At 42.1% G+C, this 21,198-nt stretch overlaps 1 non-coding gene across 1 annotated transcript; it reads left to right on the forward strand.

Moving 5' to 3' along the window:
* Window positions 1-347: 347 nt before the first annotated feature.
* Window positions 348-422, forward strand: Trnat-ugu (transfer RNA threonine (anticodon UGU)). The gene has a single exon. It is a non-coding gene; the product is annotated as a tRNA-Thr (tRNA).
* The last annotated feature ends 20,776 nt before the right edge of the window (window positions 423-21,198 follow it).

The raw sequence follows: 21,198 nt of genomic DNA on the forward strand, positions 1-21,198 counted from the left end.
TCGCGTGGCTCCCGACTGAAGTGCCTACAACCGCTCGGCCACATCGGCCGGTCTATCATGTATTCTAGAAGAGCTGTACGGTCGTCAGTGGCGCCTGTTCTTTCTAGAACAGTTACTATCTTCATATCTATGGTTAAACGTCACCCAGCCATTGACCTTCGTCTGTGCGAATGCGCACAGGCTACCGGAAATCTTACGGGAATCGTCACCTTAGTGTGAGCCAGTAATGAGTGGATGGACAAATACCTATTAAGTACATTACGTAATCGGATTGTGGGCGGTTCGGGGTGTGAGTCTCACGGGAAGCGTGCGAGGGATAAATTCCTGCAGTCGTGCTGTTCATTTGTGCCCTCGATAGCTCAGATGGATTGAGCGTCTGCCTTGTAAGCAGGAGATCCTGGGTTCGAGTCCCAGTAGCGGCACACTTTTCAGCTGTCCCCATCGAAGTATATCAACAACACCTGTCGGCAGCTGAGGGTTTCAATTAATTATCAGTTGTGTAGGTGATTCGATGAACCCTTTGCCAGGCACTTAAATGTGTTTTGCAGGGTATCCATATATATGTAGATGATAACTCGTCCCGTGTCGCACGTGCTCAAAAGGATTCATACTGCAGAATGCATGCAAACATACTCACCGAAAATACGGACGAATATCAAGTGCAGGCTGCCGAGTGCTGCATATCCAGCTTAGACAGATCGGCTTTTCCTGCCAAGAAGAACAGGAAGTTGCTGTCTAGGAACAATCAGAGGTAGAGGAAGGGCTGATAAATACTCCTTGAATTGCAGACTAAACGTAAATAACGAAAATACATTTTTGGTAAAAATTGGTCAAAACATAATCGTTTGCCCTCCGTATTGGATTAGCTGTTTTGAATATTGAAAATCTGACTTCAGATTCGTTTTCAGCGACATTAAGAATATATGTGTAACACTCAGTTCATGCAAATCGAAGTAATAATATAACTAAATGTTTTCCCTAAACTTTGAACACTTTTTTTTTTCGAGTAACGATTTTCTCAGAACGGCATGCAGCATAAATTAAAAGTGGTTCGATCTCTTAACTTCTACCTCTGACCCCTAAAAGTAAACACTTTTCTTAGGAACTTATAGCTATAATATGACATTTGTTAATATTAACTAATTTTTGTGTAGGCATAAGGAGTGAAACAAACCCCTCAAAATCGAACTCAAAGTTCGAATTAGCACTGTATCGTTAAATTTAAGGTTGTTTCATTGCGGTTAGGTATGCGCTCCCATTAATTTTATGTATTATCGACTGATGTTATCCATTTTCAAGTTCAGAGAAATAATGTAGTATCAACTGATGTTACCCATTTTTGAATTCAGGTAACATCTGAGGTGCCACACTGCACGCACTCTGCGTACTCCAGTCTCGCAAGCCCTTGATCAAATCATAATTACGGGCGCCATTTTTTATTGAAAATCTAAAATTAAGCTCATAGTATTGTCACTCGTAATTCCCAAACAGATCGTTCGAATGTATTTTCATTGTCTCAAAAAAAATTTCAAATTTACCCTTTTTTGCTCATTTGTATGAGAACCTGGCCGTAACGCCGGAATATAGTCACTAGATTTTTTTTCAGAGACGCTGTACGTTCGCGAGAAGACTTTCGTTCTGCGCGTGTCGAAGGACATTCCTCAGATATTACTGTGTGTGTGCTACTCAGTCGTGCCATTTAAGTGTACATCTTTGCATAGTTTTCCTTTCACGATGTAAACAGTGTTCCGCTCAGTTGCTAACTGGCCAGTGAGTGGTTCCGAAGGTGTCGGATGTGCGGTGCGTTCGGTCTGCTAGGACAACAGCAGACTGGCGTGGTGCGATGGCAGAAGCAGACACTGAGGGAGCTAGCTGCTGGGACGGCAGCGAACAATTTATGCCAAGTAAGACGAAGAGGACTATTCTAAAATTACGAGCCGTCTAAAAAGTGTTTACCATTGGTAAATCTTGCTGTTGAGTCTGACAAAACTGACAGTTTTTCCTAGAGATACAGGAAATCCCCCCACCCCCACTCAATGAATATTTGGTTGTGATGACAGGCCGATTGGTAGTGTAGCCCGAGATCTAAGTTAGGTTGGAAGGTGGTAATTTGATTGAGAGTTGTTTACGCCAACGATTATGAATGCCGACTAAACGTTGTGCGAGCAGATTGCCCTGTAGCGTAGCCTAGTGTTTCCGTCCGCGCCACATTTAACACACTTTCTCTAACTGTGTACAAAAGTCTCACAACAGCCACGATAACTACGTTTCTGGTGGGGGGAGGGTAGAGTCCACTATGTAACTTTCACGGCAAATTTTAGTAACCGCATAAACTAACCGAAATAGAAGCGTCATTTTAACTATATTTCCTTTTGTGGGAAAATAATGGTTCTCCTCTTTTGGCAGCAACTGTAATATGTAGGCGACTTATTAGTTTTTTTTAAACTCTGAATCATGATCTCAATAGACGCAGTGCTTTTTTTACGTTACTTGATTTGTGGTCTATAGTAAACAATGCAACGAATTGGTAAATTCTTTGAAGTTTGACGTGTGTTACATAGACGACGTCTGCAATGTTCGTAAGGCCAAGTTTGCATATATTCGGTGTCTGTTTCTTTGGCCATGTACTGTATAATTAAGGGGAGGAGGATTATGTTCAAGGAGCAGTGCATTAGCAGTCTATGGAGAAATTGAGAATTTGGATCTAACGAACGGCATGCTCGGGCAGTTCGTGATATTCTGTTGACCACTGTGTAATTCGGACACAGTGATCATTGCCTCTCCCTTGTAACCAGGGGACTCGGGTGCTAATCCTGGTCTGGCACAAATTTTCAACAGTGCCCATTGACTAAAGTCTGTGCCCATTGTCAGCTAATATCATTGTTTCGGTGTTAAATAGTATTTTGTTCGCGATACGTGGTTTAGCTTTTTCATGGATAACAGCTTTGAAAAGCGTACAGGTTATATTGATATTCTCTCGTCGTTAGTCCAAGGCAACTATAGCGATTTATAAACACAGTTCTAGTTCGTATTAAGCCCACATACGTAATTGTGTCCTGTGTTTCTTTACCAAGAACTACTCCGTAAGTAATTCCCCTGTAGTGGTATTTTGTTATAGTATTTTGTTTAAATATTTATAGACTGCAGGCTTGGATGAAATATGAAACACATATCCGAAGTTCCTGTTGATATTGCAGATACTGTTTCATCCGTACTAGGGGCCAAAACATTTCATCAAATACAGAAGGACACAATTTGTCTCGAGATTTAGCAATTTTTCGTAATAGAGGCCTTGCGTCGATATGTTTTTCTCTAATTCTTGTTTGGATTTAATCTTAAAACACACTAACTCTTCCACCACTTATTCGATATGTGTTTTCATCCCTTTCGTAGCCTAGAGTTCCTAAACGGTCGATAATATTAATAATTTCCATTCTCAATTTTATTTTCTGTAAAATCTCCTGTTTATGGTTATTGCTAACATGTTTCACGTTCTCACTTTTATTATTTTTATTTTTTCTAGTTTTGTGCCTTGTAGCCAAATTTTCTTTGAATCTGGTTTTCAATTCTGAAATAGTAACAGTTGAAGGTCAAGAGAAGATTGCGGTCTATTTGAGGAGAGTGGCTTGGAGATTTTTTATAACAGACGTATACAGGTCATGGGGATCCTTACCTATATACATTTACTTCGAGTGTGATGTAGCCCATTCTCTTGTCATGATCTCGGCTGTATCGTAGCACATTGTCTCGGTTAGGTTGGAGATTTCTGTTGAGAGTTGCCGAAGTCAGCGAAAGTGATTACAAAGTAAAGACTGTGCTAACAGAACGACCTCTAGCGTAGTCCAACACGTTCTTTCTGTCCTTTTAAAGCCTCTTTTAATTAAAAATAACTAAAGCTGCAAGATACAATCACAAAAACTGTATTACGTAATAGAGTAATCCCAGACTATTGTTGTGTAAATTGTGTGCGTACACTATTTTTTTTGTTAGTGAATATACACTTTTTTACTCATTTGCTGGGTTTCAGTTTTCCCCGTTTTCTGGCAAAAAACCTTTTCCTGTGAAGGGCCCACTAGCTTGTCGGTTATATTTGTGACATTCTCGACGGTCAGTAATTTCGTGATAGTCCATCCACCGGCGTCATTGTTAACATCGGATATAGATTTAAGTATTAGGAAGGCTAATATGAAGCTAATGCATGAGTAGGTCTAATAATTAATAAAAATAGGAATGCGGGTAAGCTACTACATACAGCATATTGAACGCATTGTTGTGGCCAAGATAGCCACGAATCCCACGCCTACCAAAGTCGTAAAAGTAGTCCTCAGATGATGAAGAAATTGATGGAATGTGTGATGAGATAAAAGAAATCATTCAGATAGTGATGAGAGATGAAAATTTAATATTAATGGGTGACTGGAATTCGACAGTAGGAAATGGAAGAAAAGGAAACGTAGTAGGTGAATATGGAATGGGGGTAAAAAATTAAAGAGGAAGCCGCCTGGTAGGCTTTTGCCCTGAGCATAACTTAATCATAACTAACACTTGGTTCAAAAATCATGAAAGAAGGTTGTATACGTGGAAGAGACCTGGAGATACTGCAATATTTCATATAGATTATATAATGGTAAGACAGAGATTTAGGAACCATATTTTAAATTGTATGACATTTCCAGGGGCAAATGTGAACTCTGATCACAATATATTGATTATGAACTGTAGATTAAAACTGAAGAAACTGGAAAAAGGTGGGAATTTAAGGAGATGGGACCTGAAAGAACTGACAGAATCAGAAGTTGTACAGTGTTTCAGGAAGAGCATTAGGGAACGATCTACAGGAATGGGGGAACGTAACACAGTGTGATGGGGGATCTGAGTGGTGTACTGTCAAGGGGGAGGGGGTTCCTCAGGGATCAGTGTTGGGGCCGCTATAGTTCCTTATTTATATAAATGATATGCCCTCAAGTATTACAGGTAACTCTAAAATATTTTTGTTTGCTGATGACACTAGCTTGGTAGTAAAGGATGTTGTGTGCAACATTGACTCCGTTTCAAGTAGTGCAGTACATGACCTCAGTCCATGGCTTGTAGAAAATAAACTAACGTTAAATCACAGTAAGATTCAGTTTTTACAGTTTCTAACACACAATTCAACAAAACCTGACGTTTTAATATCACAGCATAGGCATATGATTAGTGAAACTGAACGGTTCAAATTCCTAGGTGTTCAAATAAATAGTAAGGTGTTGTGGAAAGCCCACGTTCAGGATCTTGTTCAAAGACTTAATACTGCCATTTTCACTATTCGAACGGTACCGAAAGTGAGTGATACTTCGCCAAGTAAATTAGTCTACTTTGCTTATTTCCATTCACTTATGTCGTATGGTATTTTGTTTTTGGGTAACTCTTCCCATTCTAGAAGGATATTTTTGGCTCAGAAACGAGAGGTGCGGGCAAAAAGTGGTGTGAGTTCACGAACCTCTTGTCGACCTCTGTTCAGGGAGTCTGGGTATTTTGACATTGGCCTCTCAATATGTATATTCCTTATTGTCGTTTCTTGTTACCAATATTAGTTTATTTCCAACAATAAGCAGCTTTCACTCGGTTAATACTCGGGAGAAATCAAACCTCCATTTGGATCGGACTTCCTTAACTCTTGTGCAAAAATGTGTGCAGTATACTGCTGCATCCATTTTCAATAAGCTGCCACTCGAATTCAAAAATCTTAGCAGTAATCCACGCGCTTTCAAATCGAAACTGGAGTGTTTCCTCATGGGTCACTCCTTCTATTCTGTCGAGGAGTTAATTGAAAAATTAAGCTGATTCTCATTGTACTGCTGATAGCGTTTGCTTAAACTTATGGACTGATTTTCTCTCAGGTTCATGAACATGTATTTTTATCTGTTATTACTTTTATGTTGTAAGTTCATGTGTCGCCCTAACCGCCGTCTGCTTCACGTCTGCTGTGCAGCGAGCTACCTTAATTTAAGTATTAACTGTATTTTTCTTACTTGTCACTTCTTCTTCCGGTGTTTTTGCTTTTGCTGCCTCGGAGTGTAGCGGCAGTGGGGAGTCTAGTGCGTCGCATGGTGCACCCCAGGTGTTAGATGCTTCACCCACTGTCCCTGCTGTCGAGACATCTTCGCGGGTACCGGGCGCGGCTGGCCACCCTCTCCCCAAGGGGAGTGGCGGGTTCAGCGGCGTTCGCGGCGGAGGGTCAATGCGGAGGCTGGCCGTGTGGCATCGCCCGCTCTGCCTGTGAATGGACATGTGGCTGCTCCTTCAGCAAGGTCCGAGCAGGCACACGGGGGGAGGGGTTTATTAGTTATTGGGAGCTCCAACGTTAGGCTGGTGATGGAGCCCCTTAGGGAAATAGCGGAAAGGTCGGGGAAGAAGGCCAGTGTTCACTCTGTGTGCTTGCCGGGGGGTCTCATCCGAGATGTGGTGGGGGCCCTACCGGCGGCGATAGAGAGCACTGGGTGCACCCGACTGCAAATTGTTGCTGATGTCGGCACCAATGACTCCTGCCGTCTGGGTTCAGAGGTCATCCTCAGTTCGTACAGGCGGTTGGCGGAGTTGGTGAAGGCGGAAAGCCTCGCTCGCGGGGTGGAATCAGAGCTAACTATTTGTAGTATCGTTCCCAGAACCGATCGCGGTCCTCTGGTTTGGATCCGAGTGGAAGGCTTAAACCAGAGGCTCAGACGATTCTTCGGAGAGCTGGGGTGCAAATTTCTCGACCTCCGCAATGGGGTGGAGAAATGTATGGCCCCCCTGAATAGGTCAGCCGTGCACTACACGCCGGAAGCGGCTACGAGGGTAGCGGAGTACGTGTGGAGTGCACATGGGCTTTTTATTAGGTTAGAGAATTCCCTCCCTAGGCCCGACAAGACGCCTCCTGAGTCGCGGCAAGGCAGGAGTAGGCAAAATGCGACAGGGAATAACAATATTAATGTGCTAATAGTAAACTGCAGGAGCGTCTATAGAAAGGTCCCAGAACTGCTCTCATTAATAAACGGTCACAACGCCCATATAGTACTAGGGACAGAAAGTTGGCTGAAACCACATGTAAACAGTAATGAAATCCTAAACTCCGATTAGAATGTATATCGCAGAGAAAGGCTGGACAGTAAAGGGGGAGGCGTGTTTATAGCGATAAGAAGTGCAATAGTATCGAAGGAAATTGACGGAGATTCTAATTGTGAAATGATTTGGGTGAAGGTCACGGTTAAAGCAGGCTCAGACATGGTAATTGGATGTCTCTATAGGCCCCCAGGCTCAGCAGCTGTTGTGGCTCAGCACCAGAAGAATAATTTGGAAAATATTTCGAGTAGATTTCCCCACCATGTTATAGTTCTGGGTGGAGATTTTAATTTGCTGGATATAGACTGGGAGACTCAAACGTTCATAACGGGTGGCAGGGACAAAGAATCTAGTGAAATATTTTTAAGTGCTTTATCTGAAAACTACCTTGAGCAGTTAAACAGAGAACCGACTCGTGGCGATAATATATTAGACGTTCTGGTGACAAACAGACCCGAACTATTTGAATCAGTTAATGCAGAACAGGGAATCAGCGATCATAAAGCGGTTACTGCAACGACGATTTCAGCCGTAAATAGAAATATTAAAAAAGGTAATAAGATTTTTCTGTTTAGCAAAAGTGACAAAAAGCAGATTACAGAGTACCTGACGGCTCAACACAAAAGTTTTGTCTCAAGTACAGATAGTGTTGAGGATCAGTGGACAAAGTTCAAAACCATCGTACAATATGCGTTAGATGAGTATGTGCCAAGCAAGATCGTAAGAAATGGAAAAGAGCCACCGTGGTACAACAACCGAGTTAGAAAACTGCTGCGGAAGCAAAGGGAACTTCACAGCAAACATAAACATAGCCAAAGCCTTGCAGACAAACAAAAATTACGCGAAGCGAAATGTAGTGTGAGGAGGGCTATGCGAGAGGCTTTCAGTGAATTCGAAAGTAAAGTTCTATGTACTGAATTGGCAGAAAATCGTAAGAAATTTTGGTCCTATGTCAAAGCGGTAGGTGGATCAAAACAAAATGTCCAGACACTCTGTGGCCAAAATGGTACTGAAACAGAGGATGACAGACTAAAGGCCAAATACTAAATGTCTTCTTCCAAAGCTGTTTCACAGAGGAAGACTGCACTGTGCTTCCTTCTCTTGAAGTCGCATAGTTGACAAAATGGTAGATATCGAAATAGACGACAGAGGAATAGAGAAACAATTAAAACCGCTCAAAAGAGGAAAGGCCGCTGGTCCTGATGATGGGATACCAGTTCGGTTTTACACAGTGTACGCGAAGGAACTTGCCCCCCTTCTTGCAGCGGTGTACCGTAGGTCTCTAGAATAGCGAAGCGTTCCAAAGGATTGGAAAAGGGCACAGGTCATCCCCGTTTTCAGTAAGGGACGTCGAACAGATGTGCAGAACTATAGACCTATATCTCGAACGTCGATTAGTTGTAGAATTTTGGAACACGTATTATGTTCGAGTATAATGACTTTTCTGGAGACTAGAAATCTACTCTGTAGGAATCAGCATGGGTTTCGAAAAAGACGGCCGTGTGAAACCCAGCTCGCGCTATTCGTCCACGAGACTCAGAGGGTCTTAGACACGGGTTCACAGGTAGATGCCGTGTTTCTTGACTTCCGCAAGGCGTTTGACACAGTACCCCACAGTCGTTTAATTAACAAAGTAGGAGCATACGGACTATCAGATCAGTTGTGTGCTTGGATCGAGGAGTTCCTAGATAACAGAACGCAGCATGTCATTCTCAATGGAGAGAAGTCTTCCGAAGTAAGAGTGATTTCAGGTGTGCCGCACGGGAGTGTCATAGGGCCGTTGCTATTCACAATATTCATAAATGACCTGGTGAGTGACATCGGAAAGTCTCTGAGGCTTTTTGCAGATGATGCTGTGGTGTATCGAGAGGTTGCAATAATGGAAAATTGTACTGATATGCAGGAGGATCTGCAGCGAATTTACGCATGGTGCACGGAATGGCAATTGAATCTCAATGTAGACAAGTGTAATGTGATGCGAATACATAGAACGATAGGTCCCTTATCATTTAGCTACAAAATAGCAGGTTAGCAACTGGAAGCAGTTAATTCCATAAATTATCTGGGAGTACGCATTAGGAGTGATTTAAAATGTCGACTGTCAATGGTAAGAAAAGTGTTTCTAAAGAAGAAAAATTTGTTAACATCGAGTATAGCTTTAGGTATCAGGAAGTCTTTTCTCCGAGTATTTGTATGGAGTGTAGCCACGTATGGAAGTGAATAATGGACAATAAATAGTTTGAACAAGAAGAGAATAGAAGCTTTCGAAATGTGGTGCTACAGAAGAATGCTGAAGATTAGATGGGTAGATCACATAACTAATGTGGAGGATACTGGAGAAGAGAACTTTGTGGCACAACTTGACTAGAAGATGGGGTCGGATGGTAGGACACGTTCTGAGACATTAAGGAATCACCAATTTAATATTGGAGGGCAACGTGAAGGGTAAAAATCGAGGAGGGAGACCAGGAGATGAATACACTAAGCAGATTCACAAGGATGTAGGTTGCAGTTGGTACTGGGAGATGAAGCTTCCACACGATACAGTAGCATGGAGAGCTACATCAAACCAGTTTGTGGACTGAAGACAACAACAACAACAACAACAACAAGGTATTTGTCTCATGTGTAGCCTTCAACAGAAGTGGGGCAGACAAGAGGGTTAGATTATATGTACTTTCCATTGAAATTGATCCATAATGGGGAGATACTCAATGGGAAAATAATATGCTAATTTATTATCCACAAACCGCAAATGGACTGATGATGAACGATGAATGAAAATTTGGTCACACTTCTGATAGTACACGTATTATTTGACCCCCCCCTCTCTCTCTCTCTCTCTCTCTCTCTCTCTCTCTCTCTCTCTCTCTCTCTCTCTCTCTCTCTCTCTCTCACACACACACACACACACTCAATCGCGCGCGCGCGCGCGCTTGTTCTACTAAGTAATTCAATTCATTAATGGTGTCGGAAGAGATGGTTAGCAAGAAATCCTTTAGGCTCCTCGTAAACTGAAATCTGTCAGTAGTAAAGCTTTTTATGGCTGCCGGCAAGTTATTGAAAACATCGTTCTCCTTAATGATGGAGACTTTCTTGCACCAAAGTAATTAACTTACCAATTTTTGTGGAGATTATTCACTTCTAGTTATGACTTCATGAAATGAGCTGTTGATTTGAAAATATTCATTTGTTTTTAAACACAATTTTCACGAGGAGAACGTATCTTCCATCTCCATCAGTTAATTGATCTGTTTATATGACCCTTATCCTAAGTTGTGTTATATTAACGGTAAAACACAAAACATTTCTTACATGCATTTCCACTATTTTCCAACAAGCTGACAATTTTTCATGAATAATATATTAATAGTGAAATTTTCAGAAAAATTTTGAAAGACAGGTTTTGCGGGCAAATTTCAAAAATTAAAAGACCATAGTGTTCATTATAATACAATTTCTCCATGGTTTTTAATTCCTACTCCGAAGTTTTCTTTTGTTTCCTTTACTGCTTGCTCAGCAAACAGATTGAATAACATCGGGGATAGGCTACAACCCTGTCTCACTCTCTTCCCAACCACTGCTTCCCTTTCATATCCCTCGACTCTTCATGCCCTCGAGTAAGAAAACTGGTCGTTAGAATTCCATGGTTCTGGGATAAATGGTTTGAGAGGAAAGGTACATTTAGTTAGAAAAGTTACGGAAAATTTAAAGTTGTATTGCACTTACCGTCGTACATGCACTCATTTAAATTCATAGTTTCTTTCACTTTCCAATAGTACGCATGCTGTACATAAACATAACATTTGTTTCATGATATTTACTTTTTTATTTCTTGCAAGTCTTCTAGAACTTCTCTCGAAAACTTTGTGGGTAGATCTTGGCATTTGTTTTGTTCAGAAACGTTATTACTCTAGCAAACAACTGACTACGAGACAAGAAAAAATGTATTCAATAGGTGAAAGCTCAAAGCTACGGGTAAAATGTCCCTAGGCTTATCATCTCAAAGAAGAGATGGCACAGAGAAACAAGTGGGCATGTCTTACATAGCAAGCTGCCATTTAAACCGACATTTTAGTACCTTCAAATAAGGATTTGGAATAAAATACTTTCATATTCGCACTAAGTGTAAATCAAACTGGTACAGTCACCAATAAACAAAATTATTTTCATTGTTTTCGGGGTTCCTTTTGCCTTTCGGAATAAATATATTGCGAATCAGTAGTTAACATGCCTGGTTCCCCAAACAAGAGACGACTAGAAACTTCCGAAATGTGGTGGTGTAGAAGAATGCTAAAAAAGTTTTGATCGAATAGCTGATGGGGAGATACGAAATCAGATTAGGGAGCAGAGAAATTAATGGCACAAATTGACAAAAAGAAGCGATCGTGGGTAAATGTCATATTTCGATTCCACCCATCCGTTGTGACCCACGACGTTCTGCATAACGTTGATTAGTTGCATTTCGAAGGATACCAGTGGCCTTATTAAATGTTAACTGCGATTGCCTTCGTTTCTAGAGCAATTTATAATGTTCGTTAACTATGATTTTTTTCGGAATATATCGTGATGAACTCTGGGAGGAACCACAGAACACAGCTTAAATTGTCGTTGAAGAAACGAGTAGTGATTGTATTTTTATCTTTCTTATCCGACACGTTGGGGAATCCAAGGTATAATGGGGTACACAGTTGAAAACTTTGATTAAATGTACAAAATTGATAAATAAGAGAGTTACAAATTTTTATATGAACACATTATGATGTATTAATCACAAAAATATAAGAACATTGCCATAAAATAAAACAACAATATTTTCTCACTCAAAAACAGAAATTTATATCATTTGCACGCGGCAGAATGGGGTGGTAAATACAAGTACAGTTTTCATGTATCGTATCCTTTTCTTGAGGCTGTTTACAAAATTCACACACGGGGAGACACTCATCATCTTCGCTATCTATTCCTGCACAAGAATCGTGTGTCCATTTTTTGCACGTGGAACAAGCGACCCAACCTCCAACTGATTTTGAATATAACCCACCACAATATACACACTGACAGTCAGAACTTACCTCATAATCACTCTCGTTAGTATAGTATTCTTACTCCTTTCTTCCATTTATCTTCAGGCTCTTTCTCTCGTTTTTGAGTTCTTAATTTTATTCTCTTTCGCAAAAAGTTTTCTGTTTGCTCTTTCTTCTTTGTCAAAGTTCTTTTTTCTATTTCTCCCATTAATGACTTTTAACTCTTTTTTGTACGGCGAATCAGTTAAAACAACGTTGTTCCCCCTTTTCAGTCTCGCTCTTTTCTTGCTTTCGTTAACTTTTGACAAGAAAATCAGAATCTCAGGTGAAATATGAAATGAGGAGGTTGTGTTGTCAGTTGTCATCCAAGAGCACCCAAGATTAGAACAATTAGCCCCAATAACTTTGTTATTCTTAGGCGGCAGTTCATTGTAACAATTCGCTGAAACCTCGTCCCCTTGATTATCCAGCCCGTTTGAGTCGTCTTTTTCAGCTGGTGTGCTAGTTGGAGGCAATTCCAATTGTTCAGATATAATAACCCCTTCATCTGACGGCCTATCAAGTCCGCTGTCAGTTGTGTGTGCCGATAGGAAGTGTGCGTCTTGAATATGGATGGGTCCGTGGGCCATATTGCAGTAGCTTCGAAACCTTTAATAGCGGTTTTCATTGTTGCGCTTTAGACGAAAGCTGAACCAAAAAGCGTTGAAATTTCAAAGATAGTTACGACTTTCGCTGCATGGTTCCGTAGCCATTTTCGAAGCTGATCACTATAACGAGGATTTATAAAACAAACATCAAGCGGCTGAAGTCTGTGAGAGCAATGTGGTGGTAAAGAAACGCCACTCTCCCTCGCGTAGTCCATAACGTCAATGTTCGTGGTATGTGCTGAGTGGCCATCTGATATAAGGAGAACTGGGACCTGCTTTGATGCCTTAGAAAATACCACTAATTGTGGAAACCATACAAAGAAGGACTCTGTGGCCATACATGCTGTGCTGTGGACCTCAGCGCAACCTCCTGCTGCCTGTCCTAACTCAAATTCTTTCTGCTTCTTCTTTCGTGGAAAAATAATCGTAGGAGGAATGTCAGCTCCGCTTGCTGACGTACTAATGAGGCTGGTTGCAGTTTCGCCCCTTTCTGCAGATGTTAACGATCACACTGGACGGTTCCCTTTGCAAGCTGCGATGTTCGATTAGTTTTTAGCATTAACCGAGACGCCTGTTCCATCACAATTAGTTATTTGAGAAGTCATTAGTTTGTGATTGTCAGTTACATCTGTAAGCAACGAAAAAAACCTATCGACAGCTACTTTATTAAAATCCATGATTCTTGTACCAGATGTTGCTTCGGGCTTGCGAACAAACCCGCATTTGCTTCTTCATTGTTTCATGATGTAATAAAGATTTCGATTTGTTTTGCTCGAAATTTTCGAAAAGGTATCTGTGAAACGTGCAAAAATTGAAATGGCAAAACTGTGCACCTGCCGAAATACGAGTGCGTATACTCATTTGAAAAAATGTTCCTAAACTGCTTCTGATACGCTAGAGGTTACCTCACAGTAAACAGCAATTGTAGTTGACCATTTGCCTGCACCGTATAAAGTACGGCCAATAAAAAATTTTTGTAGGGAGGACACATCATCTCATCCTAAATGGAGAGTTCATCTATACGTGTAAAAGTAAACACTTGTGCCAGAGGGAAGCGTGTTGGGAGCCTTACTGTTCATGTTGTATATTAACATTACAGATAATATAAGAAAGCTCACATATTTCGAAAATGATGCCGATATCGACATTGAGGTAACAAAGGTCGTGTGAAGCGATATGCACATACAGGGGATAGTAAAAATGTGACCACCTATACTTGCATCTACATGGATACTCTGCAAATCACATTTAAGTGCCTGGCAGGTTGTTCATCGAACCACCTTCACAAGTCTCTATTATTCCAATCTCGCATAGCACCCGGAAAGAATGATCACCTGTGTCTTTCCATACGAGCTCTGACTTCCCTTATTTTATCGTTGTGGTCGTTTCTCCCTACGTAGGTCGGTGTCAACAAAATATTTTCGCATTCGGAGGAAAAAGTTGGTGATTGGAATTTCGTGAGAAGATTCCGTCGTAAAGAAAAACGCTTTTCTTTTAATGATGTCCAGCCAAAATCCTGTATCATTTGTGTGACACACTCTCTCATATTTCGCGATAATAGGAGGACGTGCTGCCTTTCTTTGGACTTTTTCGATCTACTCCGTCAGTCCGATCTTTTAAGGATCCCACATTTCCCAGCAGTATTCTAAAAGAGGACGGACAAGCGTAGTGTAGGCAGTGTCCTTTGTATGTCTGTTACGTTTTCTAAGTGTTGTGCCAATAAAACGCAGTCTTCGGTTAGCCTTAACCGCAACATTTTCTATGTGTTTTTTCCAATTTAAGTTGTTCGTTATTGTATAATAATAATGGCGTGTGACGAGGGCCTCCCATCGGGTAGATCGTTCGCCTGGTGCAAGTCTTTCGATTTGACGCCACTTCGGCGACTTGCGCGTCGATGGGGATGAAATGATGATTAGTACAACACAACACCCAGTCCCTGAGCGGAGAAAATCTGCGACCCAGCCGGGAATCTAACCCGGTCTTTTAGGATTGACAGTCTGTCGTGCTGACCACTCAGCTACCGCGGGCGGACGTTAGTTATTGTAACACCTAGTTAGTTAGTTGACTTTACGGCTTTTAGATTAGACTACAACTTCTCTGATAGTGATTCGTCCATTCTGCTTCACCAGCAATATTGCGGGATCAGTAACGACCTGATTTGCGGATATTGCGGGCGTACCTTAACTGGCTTCTGTCTTCATTGATTAGCGGCTACCTTTGAAATGGTTGTACCACTCCTTTAGCCCTGCAGTACCCATTACTTTGTCCACAAACACACGATGGTTTCAACTTGAGAATCGCCAAGCTTGGAGCCAAATGTGATGTAAAGACGTCATTTTGCTCAGAATACTAAATCCAACGTGTACGACTTGCAAGTGTTCCGAAGTAGTGGAGAAAATCAGGTATGTGTGCTAAATATGCCTGAAAACATGAGCCCATGCGCGCCCTGATACCATTGTTGATTTCAACAATTAAAAAAGGTCGGATATTTTTTGAACAGCTCATGTATATAAGCCATCGCCAGTGATGTCGAAAGAGCAAGATACCCCTAACTACGCCAGTTGTATAGGTAGTTCGAATGGAGCGGTCTATTGTCTGACGTATCTCCATAACAGCTCCGAACCGAATACCCCAAAGTTCGACAAATGGTTCAAATGGCTCTGAGCACTATGGGTCTTAACATCTATGGTCATCAGTCCCCTAGAACTTAGAACTACTTAAACCTAACTAACCTAAGGACATCACAAAACACCCAGCCATCACGAGGCAGACAAAATCCCTGACCCCGCCGTGAATCGAACCCGGGAACCCAGACGCGGAAAGCGAGAACGCTACCTTCACGTCAGGAATCAAGCTGAGCTCAGAAGGGCGCAATTCCGGGGCTGTCTCAGGCCGATACTGATCTTCGGCCTGACGTGGCTGCTTGTCCTGTTCCAGGGGTTGCCCCTCAGTCTGCAAGATCCGAGCAGTCGCAGAGGGTGGTCTTACTGGTAGTTGGGAGCTCCAACGTCAGGCGCGTAATGGGGCCCCTTAGGGATATGGCAGCAAGAGAGGGGAAGAAAACCAATGTGCAATCCGTGTGCATACCGGGGTGAGTCATTCCAGATGTGGAAAGGGTCCTTCCGGATGCCATGAAGGGTACAGGTTGCACCCATTTGCAGGTGGTCGCTCATGTCGACACCAATGATGTGTGTCGCTATGGATCGGAGGAAACCCTTCCTGGCTATCTGATTTGGTGAAGACTGCCAGTCTCGCTAGCCGGATGAAAGCAGAGCTCACCGCTCACCATCTGCAGCATCGTCGACAGGACTGACTGCGGGCCTTTGGTAAAGAGCTGAGTAAAGGGTCTGAATCAGAGGCTGAGATTGTTCTGTGACCGTGTGGGCTGCAGATTCCTCGACTTAAGCCATAGGGTCGTGGGGTTTCGGGTTCCGCTGGATAGGTCAGGAGTCAACTACACGCAACAAGCGGCTACACGGGTAGCAGGGGTTGTGTGGCGTGAGCTGGGCGGTTTTTTAGGTTAGATGGCATTGGGCAAGTACAAAAAGGGCGGCAGCCTCAACGAGTTCGGGGCAAAGCAGGACATGAGGGGACCAAGCAGCAATCGGTATTGTAATGGTAAACTGTCGAAGCTGCGTTGGTAAAGTACCGGAACTTCAAGCGCTGATAGAAAGTACCGAAGCTGAAATCGTTATAGGTACAGAATGCTGGCTGAAACCAGAGAGAAATTCTGCCGAAATTTTTACAAAGGTACAGACAGATATAAAGGATAGATTGCATGCAACCGGTGGTGGAGAGTTAGTCGCTGTTAGTAGAAGTTTATCCTGTAGTGAAGTAGAAGTGGATAATTCCTGTGAATTATTATGGGTGGAGGTTACACGCAACAGCCGAGCTAGGTTAATAATTGGCTCCTTTTACCGACCTCCCGACCCAGCAGCATTAGCGGCAGAACAGCTGAGAGAAAATTTGGAATACATTTCTCATCAATTTTCTCAGCATGTTATAGTCTTAGGTAGAGATTTCAATTTACCAGATATAGACTGGGACACTCAGATGTTTAGGATGGGTCGTAGGGACAGAGCATCGAGTGACATTATACTGAGTGCGCTATCCGAAAATTACCTCGAGCAATTAAACAGAGAACCGACTCGTGGAGATAACATCTTGGACCTACTGATAACAAACAGACCCGAACTTTTCGACTCTGTATGTGCAGAACAGGGAATCACACACGCGAGACAGATGCAACATCCCTGAATATGGAAGTTAATAGGAATATAAAAAGAGGGAGGAAGGCTTACGTGTTTAGCAAGGGTAATAGAAGGCCGATTTCAGTCTACCTAACAGATCAAAACGAAAATTTCTGTTCTGACACTGACAATGTTGAGTATTTTTGGAAAAAGTTCAAGGCAATCGTAAAATGCGTTTTAGACAGGTACGTGTAGAGTAAAACTGTGAGGGACGGGATAAACCCACCGTGGTTCAACAACAAAGTTAGGAAACTACTGCGAAAGCAAAGACAGCTTCACTCCAAGTATAAACGCAGCCAAAACCTCTCAGACAAACAGAAGCTAAACGATGTCAAAGTTAGCGTAAGGAGGGCTATGCGTGAAGCGTTCAGTGAATTCGAAAGTAAAATTCTATGTACCGACTTGACAGAATATCCTAGAAAGTTCTGGTCTCAATTTAAATCAGTAAGTGGTTGGAAACAGCATGTCCAGACACTCCGGGGTGATGATGGCATTGAAACAGAGGATGACAGGCGTAAAGCTGAAATACTAAACACCTTTTTCCAAAGATGTTTCATAGAGGAAGACCGCACTGCAGTTCCTTCTCTAAATCCTAGCACAAACGAGAAAATGGCTGACATCGAAATAAGTGTCCAAGGAGTAGAAAAGCAACTGGAATCACTCAACAGAGGAAAGTCCACTGGACCTGACGGGGTACCAATTCGATTCTACACAGTACGCGAAAGAACTTGCCCTCCCTTTTAACAGCCGTGTACCGCAAGTCTCTAGGGGAACGGAAGGCTCCAAATGATTGGAAAAGAGCACAGGTAGTCCTAGTCTTCAAGAAGGGTCGTAGAGCAGATGCGCAAAAACTATAGACCTATATCTCTGACGTCGATCTGTTGTAGAATTTTAGAACATGTTTTTTGCTCGAGTATCATGTCGTTTTTGGAAACCCAGAATCTACTCTGTAGGAATCAACATGGATTCCGGAAACATCCATCGTGTGAGACCCAACTCACTTTATTTGTTCATGAGACCCAGAAAATATTAGATACAGGCTCCCAGGTAGATACTATTTTTCTCGACTTCCGGAAGGCGTTCGATACAGTTCCGCACTGTCGCCTGATAAATAAGGTAAGAGCCCACGGAATATCAGACCAGCTCTGTGGCTGGATTGAAGAGTTTTAACAAACAGAACACAGCATGTTGTTATCACTGGAGAGACGTCTACAGACGTTAAAATAATATCTGGCGTGCCACAGGGGAGTGTTATGGGACCATTACTTTTCACAATATATATATATATAAATGAGGTAGTAGATAGTGTCGGAATTCCATGCGGTTTTTCGCGGATGATTCTGTAGCATACACAGAAGTTGCAGCATTAGAAAATTGTAGCGAAATGCCGGAAGATCTGCAGCGAATAGGCCCTTGGTGCAGGGAGTGGAAACTGACCCTTAACATATACAAATGTAATGTATTGCGAATACATAGAAAGAAGGATCCTTTACTGTATGATTATATGATAGCGGAACAAACACTGGTAGCAGTTACTTCTGTAAAATATCTCGGAGTATGCGTGCGGAACGATTTGAAGTGGAATGATCATATAAAATTAACTGTTGGTAAGGCGCGTACCAGGTTGAGATCCATTGGGAGAGTCCTTAGAAACTGTAGTTCATCAACAAAGGAGGTGGCTTACAAAACACTCGTTCGACCTATACTTGAGTATTGCTCATCAGTGTGGATCCGTACCAGATCGGGTTTGCGGAGGAGATAGAGAAGATTCAAAGAAGAGCGGCTCGTTTCGTCACAGGGTTATTTGGTAACCGTGATAGCGTTACGGAGATGTTTGACAAACTCAAGTGCCAGACTCTGCAAGAGAGCCGCTCTTCATCGCGGTGTAGCTTGCTCGCCAGATTTCGAGAGGGTGCGTTTCTGGATGAGGTATCCCCTTACTTATACCTCCCGAGGAGATCACGAATGTAAAATTAGAGAGAGCCTTTCAGATAGTCTTTCCTCCCGCGAACCATACGCGACTGGAACAGGAAAGGGAGGTAATGACAGTGGCACGTAAAGTGCCCTCCGCCACACACCGTTGGGTGGCTTGCGGAGTATAAATATAGATGTAGATGAGTGTGGTGCGTGATGCGGCGCTCCCCATCCCTATATACCGATCAAATCAGTCACGACTTGAACCGAGCGTGCCCGAACATTGTCCTACAAAATGATGGCCGCCTCCTGCAGAAACCGACGCTGCTTCTTTCTCTCAGTTGCTTTTCAACTTTGTAACACAGTCTGTTTCGTTTTAGAGTCCAAACCGCTTAACAGATATTGTTCAAATTTGGCATGGAGACAGTTTGAACCCTTAGAAAGAACATAGCCCCCTTTAAAAAGCAAGAATTTTTTTTTTTTGCATCAGTGAACGTAAACTACATTAAAACTTACTTATTTTGCTTGTATAACTTAAGAATTCTATAATGTATAAGTACTTCAGTAGTCGCCGCGCGGGATAGTCTCTCAAACGAAATTGCTCCCACGTCCGAGGCCTTTCAATATCACGTCTTCCATTCCGCTTGTAGTTCAGAATATTTTGGGGAAGTCTGGGACGTAGCATTCTCACCAGTCTTCACGATATTTTTGAATTTTTTAGTTTCTGCTGAAAATACTTAATTTTTCTCTAGTATCTTCATTCCTAATCATTTCTTGTTGTGCAGCTCTTCGAATTTCTTAGGAACCTCATCTCTGCCGTGTGATTTTTTTTGCTTTTTTTTTAACCATGTTTTCGCTTTCATAGCATAATACAGGAACCGCGACCACGTTATAGAATTTCGGGACAATCTTTTTGTACTTTATTGCCCAATATTCAGATAATAGTGTCACAAACAGCTTAGAATTTGTGTAATTTATTTTAAGTATCAGAGTAAAAATCAGATCTTACAGCGTAGCCTAAATGAAAGATTAAGAGACCAGTTCTAAAGCAGGATTTTCCAAAACTAGTTTTAAACTGACTGAGTATTTTCCTCGGAGTGCACTTATTTTCGTTTTGTTCCTAGAAATTTTAAAGTTGTATTCATTGCATATTTCGTTCAGGTGGTATATAGATCTTTGGAGGTCATTTCGTGAACGTGAATCATGTCATCTACAAACAGAAGCACAATCAGGTATTTCTCATTCGTTATCCCAATTCCTTTGTCTTGTCATAGTTCCTGCTTTCATTTATGAAGAACGAAGTCAATGTAAATACTAAAAATGCTGACTTAATCTGCTCATTTAAATGTATACCGAACGAGCTGCCGCAGTGGTTATTACATGGTATGATGATGATAATGATGATGATTGGTTTTTGGGGCGCTTAACTGCACGGTTATCAGTGCCTGTACAAAGCCCCAACCTTTACACAGTCCAGTTTCGCCACCTTCACGGATGATGATGAAATGATGACACCACAGACACCTACTTCCCGGGCGAAGAAAGCAACCCAGCCGTGAATCGAACCCGGAATCCCATCACCAACAACGCTAGCTTCTACACGACGAGCTGTCAACTAGTACACTAGACTCGCATTCGGGAGGATGACGTTTAAATCCGCATCCGGCCATCCTGATACGTTTTCCGTAACTTTCCTGAATCGCTCCAAGTAAATGCTGGGATGGTTCCTTTGAAAGGGAACGGCGGACTTCTTTTACCCTTCCCTGACGCAGTGCCAACTCCTGCTCCGTCTCTAATGACCTCGACATCGATAGCACATTAAATGCAATCCTCCTTCCGTCCTTCATTTAAAGGCATAGGTTTACGCAATAAGTCGGGCGTTAAAAGTTAAAAACTGCGTACTCGTCTAAGAAAGCATAATTTCATGGCGCGCAAATTATCGAGACTATATTCACCGAGCATTTGTGAAAGGCAGCACGTGGCGACTTCCAACAAACTTCACATATAATTTCGAAACTTGGCGAAACTTTTTTTCCCCTCTGACATCCCTGACATAATGATGAAAGGAAAAAGACTTTTATCACTTCTACATTTTCGCTGATCGTGCAGTAAGGTGTCAGCATCAGGCTTGATGTTTCACTTTATTACTTCTTTACTACTCACTTTATTCGCAACACATTTGTCAGACAGTATCCACAAACGTCGCCGAATGTACCTGAAAATTATAGAATTGTACAACACCTAGTTCAGTACATAAATATTGAGACGTTTTCGAAAAAC

The sequence above is a fragment of the Schistocerca gregaria genome, unplaced genomic scaffold (assembly GCF_023897955.1).
Source record: "Schistocerca gregaria isolate iqSchGreg1 unplaced genomic scaffold, iqSchGreg1.2 ptg000343l, whole genome shotgun sequence".
Taxonomy (NCBI): Eukaryota; Metazoa; Arthropoda; class Insecta; order Orthoptera; family Acrididae; genus Schistocerca; species Schistocerca gregaria.